Consider the following 6,213-nt stretch of genomic DNA (forward strand, 5'->3'; position numbering starts at 1 on the left):
TGCGAATCATTTACAATAGAGCAGGGGTCTTCAACAGGGGGGCCGCGGAGGTACTGCAGGGGGGTCGCGAAATCTTTGGTTGATAAGATATTTTTTTTTAATATTTCAAAAAAAACAATAAAATGAAAAAATTCAACCAATTTTTTTTTCCACAAATTTAAATGTCTTCCAAATCAGAATTGTATTTATTCCCTTTAAATGTACATTAACATAAATCCAACATATTGTAGCGAATGTATAAATTGATCGAGAAGACGTTATCCGTCAGTCCAATCGACACATTCAGCTACCCACAGGAGCTCTCTCAAGCTGGGCACCGGTTCACTCACAGCACCTTTCATGCACAGGCATTAGCCAATCAGATCGCGTTTCAGCTGAAGTCTAAAGAGCGCGAAGGTCAAAAATAAAAGATGGCGGACCAAACTCCATAGCTGGTCTTGTTTGTACCTATAAATTGTTAGTTTGACATTTTTTTGCTTAGATTTAAAAATAATTATAAATAAAGAGAAATAGACACTGTACAAGGTCAAAAAACGTTAATTGTAACTGAAGAATAAGTGAGGATTTGCGAGGTGTGTGAGCCTCCTAGCTAATGTTAGCATGCTACTACCTACAATCTTAACAACTTGCTAGCGGTGTGATTGGTTTGTTGACCTGTCAATCTCACTATAACATCTATGTTGTCAACACAACTCCATGCGCCAGACTCCTCCTCCGTCATCCGTTGGATCGTGTCAGTCAGGAGTAATTGAAAAGAAGATACATCTCACTAATGTGGGAGGATGTGTGCCATCGACACAATAACAGGGTAGCTATGTTTATTTGGCACTAGGCCCAGTATATTATAAACAACATTTTATGCAATTTATATAGTAGGGGGTCCCTGCTCATCTCGCCATCAGTTTGGGGGTCCCTGGCCTTAAAAACGTTGAAGACCCCTGCAATAGAGTGAAAAGATAGTCTGACACGGATTTCTTGTATTGTGTTATTGTGTTTTTCTCTAATCTGATAACAATTGTTATCAGTTGTTAGTTATCATTATTTAGCCTACAGGCCAAAGCTATGTACAGATTTACTTGGTTTGTTTTTCTTAATGGCTTTATAGAACATACCAGAATCAAAATAAGAATTGTTTTTATTTCCAAGTAAGTTTACGCTACCAGGAATTTGCTCTAGTACTACAGAACATAGGATGTTGGATGGGGTTTCTGTTGGTACCAGAACAGCTAGGCCAGTCCTGTGCTAGATTATTAGTGCTTTCTTTGTGATGTCAGACTAGGTTCATGTTATGTCATAATAAGCAGCAGCAGGCAAACATTCTAAAGTTTTTGGGGGGCTTTTTTCATTTAGTCTCTGCTTCCTACTGAAAGTTATGAACTGTGCTGCTGTTCAGGTACTCAGGAATACCTCAAGTGGATTAACTAGAGACACCAGTGTTGCTTACTAACACAGTGAGTAAGAATGCTATTTCAGCTATTTAATGTCAGTTCCTGTTTCTTCAAGACACTTAAAGCTTGTAATAAGGACAGTTGTTCGGAAAATTGATTTTTTTGTTGTTGTTTGTTTGTTAAATGATGTGAGAAAGAAAGACACAAACATCTCAAACAGGCTTACATTACAGTCATTGTGGGCCTCAGAGAAAAGTAAAAGATGAATGTTTCTAGTTTTATTTGAGACACAAGCAGTATTAGTTAGCAAGTATGTTGTGCAAAATAAAAAATACTAGTAATTTGGTCAGAGTAGTTAGTGAGGGTTCAAAGAGGCTTTCTGATGTATTACAGTCCTTTAACCTTGGGCCTCAGAGTACAGTTTAACACAGCAGAGTCAGAAACTTGTAAACCCCTTCAATTTAGTTTGGAGTGAAATCTCACAATAAACTTGATCTCCTGTTGCTTTGTATGCTGTGAAGATTTTAAACACACAACGCTAATAATTATTGATCTCGCCAACATGACAACATCATTGATCATGATTTGAATAGTTATCTTACCTGAGTGACATGACAGAGGAATAAGTAGTGTTTTAATGCACTGCGTCATGATTATGTGTGAATAGAACAGTTGAAAGTAGTCTTAGTGTCAAACAGGGAACTACAAACTAACACTCTTCATCGGGAATGACATGAGGAAAATAGAAAGGGCTGCATTGGTGTAGTTCAAGTAACGTGTAGTATTGTAGTTCAGCTAATATTTTAAAACTTTTCATTATTGTTGTTGTAATATTAGTTGTATTTGGTTCAATTAGCATGAACTGTGATTAATACCAATTATGATGCAACTCAAATCTTGTGCTTGTCTTTCTCTGTACCCATATCTGTCACTGTAACAGTGTATAATGATGCCATTCATTTCAATGATGCAACAGGTGTAACCACAGATGCTGTTCACAGGAAAACCTCTGATGGTGTTCAACTGATATCAGAGCGCTTACAGGAAATTACTTTGATCTCTCTGAATGAAAGACATCCTTTTTTTTAATGTGAGTTTTTGTACAGCTTTCAAAGCCTTTGTATCACTGGGATGAATGATCCCCTTATGGCACAGTAGTAGAGAGCTGTGTCTGCCAGAGTCAGATGATTAATGCTGAGTTCGGTAAACGTTTCACCAGCATTAGAGGTAAATCGTGTGGCAGAACTTTGGAAATCACCAGAGCTTGATCGAGCACCTTTGTACAAAAGCCATTGTGGTTCCTGATCAGGATACTGTCTGTACCAGTCAAGAACAACATAACGGCCCATGGTCTCATATGAATATTTCAGGGTCACTGTCATTCCTTCTGGGTGACTGACACTGTCGTGATCAGGGTCAAGTTTGTCAGCCATTATTTCTGAAAAGCAAACATGTAAGAGCGCAAACATTAGTATCATGTTAAAGATTTAATGTACAAAATGATTAAAACATCATTAGAAACTGAACATGTCTAAATAGGTTACCGGTGGTGATAATGAGAATCAGAAGTAGTGATTTGTCCATGTTGCTGCCAGATCAGTTCAGTGTCCTTGCCATGTATGTATGTTATTTGTTATCTGTCTTGCTCCTCTATCTACAGCTGAAAGTGTGTCTGCACCTTTTTAATGAAAAGGGAAAGACAACAGGAAGTTACTCTCTTCTCATGTCACTCAGCACACAATGCCATTGCTACACCCATTAATAATCCCAAGCTCATGTTCATCTACTGGATCATGGCTGAAGTTTTTGATTCATGCCATCAACAAGGTCGGTTTAGTCCAATAATTTCTGTGGTTCAGTCTAAAGTGTCAATCGTTGAGTGAGGGTGACCCTTCAGCGGAGGAGCTACAGGAAAGGTTCAATCTGATCCTTCCAGAGCAGACACCTCAGTCATGTTTGGGGCAGTTTCATCCCCATGAATGGTATAACAAATATAATTTCCCTATACAAGCTTTTATGTGGAACAATTTGTAGCAATTTTGTCCTGTGGCAGGAACTGAATAACTGTGAATGTAGCATGAATACATTTGAAATCATTCAAAAGTCACGAAAACCAGCAAGATATAAACTATTTGACCTGGCTGTGAAGAGTAGCACTAAATACACTGCATAGAGAAGCATAGTTAAACTCAACAAGGTTCAAAACACAGCAAAGAGTGGAGCTGGGTCAGATTTGCTTCATGTATAAGACTATGTATGAAACTTTATGAATCAGTTTATGAAATCAAAATAGATATGTGCCAGACTTAATTTTTGCTATAAAAGGGTTGTTTTACATGAAACGTTGCAGGGCTTTCTAACTCAGAGGGAATTCTCACATTAACACTAAACTAGCCATAGACTTAAGTGAAGTGAAATTACGAATTAAATAAACTCAGGATTGTTCAAGTTATGGTACTTCATTACAGTGTAATAACAAAGTCACCAGTTTGTATCGGTTTGGTACAGAGGGTAAATATTGCTTTTTTAAACCAACCATTTCCAAAGTTTGAAGATAAATGACACAAACAGCATGAAGTAATAAGGTTCAATTTTATTATTTCAAATAAAACATACTTGTTGTTTGGTCAGCATAGGTTAGAAATTCAAGAAAGTCAGAAACATCTCAAAGACTACTACTGGTTTGAGAGAGAGAGAGAGAGAGAGAGAGAGAGAGAGAGAGAGAGAGAGAGAGAGAGAGAGAGAGAGAGAGAGAGAGAGAGAGAGAGACTGAGAGTGAGAGAGAGAGAGAGAGAGAGAGAGAGAGAGAGAGAGAGAGAGACTGAGAGTAAGAGAGAGGAGGATTTTGTTGCAGGATGTATTACACTGCTGTCACTGTGGGCCTCAGAGCACAGTAGTACACAGCAGAGTCAGACGCATGTAGATTCTGGATGATCAGAGGAACTGAGCTGGAGGAAAAGTTTAGTGTGGAGTGAAATCTCTCATTGAACTCAATGCTATTATCTCCAGAGCCATATTTATCTCTTCTCAGTATAAATTTGGGGAAATCCTTTGGTCTCTGTTTGTACCAGAACAGGTTGGGATTAGTAGATGATGTCTCATATAAACAGGGCAGGATCACTGTTTCTCCTTCTAAACTGACCACATGGGACTCTTGCTGATGAACCTGATCTCCTTTGGCTCTGCATGCTGTTGAAGATATTACACACACATTTACAAAACTGAGGATGTTTGAGTTGACCAACATGAAAACATCATTGATGATTGAGTAAGTATTAAATATCTTAAATATCTTACCTTCAGAAACTAATACAAGAATAAGCAGGATTTTCACCTTTTCATTCATGATTGTGTGTCTGTGTGGTGGTGCTGCTGAAATATATCTTACTGACAAACAGGGAACTCTTCTATAATGCTCACTGTAGATAGAGGCACACAGGCATTGGTGATGACCCTTCCATTTAAAGTTGTTAAGCATCTACATCCTGATTGTAGGGAAATTGTAGGCTGAACTCTCCCACCAGATCAAAACTGTGAGAAGGATGTGTTCAGTCTCTGTTTAACTGATCACAATATCCTGAAAGATGCTGCCATCAAGTGGTCATGTCCCTTATTACTGCACTATAGTCTATTAAGTCTCAGCCACCTCAGGCCAAGTATATTACATTGTAATTAAAGGCAGACACATTTTACAAGATGTGAATTACACTGATGGGAGGGTAATGTAAGTTGTTTTGAGTATCGGCTAAATGTAAATGAGAGCAATCAATCAATAATAATGAGTATGATGAGAAATGTTTTCTTACTGCAGTAGTTAAAGATCAGAATGTGTAAGAGATTTTCCCAGAGGGTCATGACTGCTCTGTGTGATGCCTGAGCTGCGAGATTGGAGCTCTAATGTCTGTTTCTCAGCTCTGAAAGAAGAATGATAACATTGTCATCTATTGAACATGTAGTGTTGAAATGTCACCCCATCATGGTTCCCAGTAAAATTGCAGTCAAAGGGCAGCTTTGTATTATATCTTGTGAAATAAAATACATATTATTGAAAAGGCTGAATACAAGATACATTTTGACAGTAGTAAAACAATATTTCTATTATTTCTTATGACTCACTAGTAGACTTTGGCTCTTGCAGAGGTTCAGTTACTTTAAAAACACAGGAATGAAGGAATTGATGATTACAATAGTGACTATTTATGGAATCATAATGTATGGGCTAGTTTATGATAAGAATGCATGTATTCATTTTATTTATTTAATCTCTGCGGGTTGTTACCACTCTGCGCAGAGTTTCTCAAAGGAGAGTAAGGTTATAATTGTATAATAAAAATGTTTGTATTCATTTATTTATTTGAATCTCTGTGGGTTGTTACCACTCTGTGCAGAAGGAGAGTAAGGTATGATGCATGTCATCTCATGACACGTCATGTCAGTTTTTGTATGACAGTTTGCCAGTTTCCTTCACTGTGGGCCTCAGGGCACAGTAGTAGAGAGCAGAGTCTGAGAGTTTAGCAGAGGAGATGTCCAGAAACATCTGATTCCTCTCCTTATTCATTCTCCCAGAGAATCGTGGTTCCAAGTCTGATATTTCTGTCTTATCGGGACTAGTGATGAACAAGAGAAACTGGGGTGCCGATCTTGGATACTGGCGATACCACTGTGGTGTTGCACCTCTGTCAGAGTAGCTACAGGATAAGGTGACACTAGATCCGTCATCACTGCAACTTTGATTTTGGTTTGATGTGATTTTATTACCCAAATTAATACCTGGAAAATACAGAAAAGGTGTGATGGTCTTTAAAATAACTGAAATATGGAATAC

This window comes from Sprattus sprattus (assembly GCF_963457725.1).
Source record: "Sprattus sprattus genome assembly, chromosome: 4".
NCBI lineage: Eukaryota > Metazoa > Chordata > Actinopteri > Clupeiformes > Clupeidae > Sprattus > Sprattus sprattus.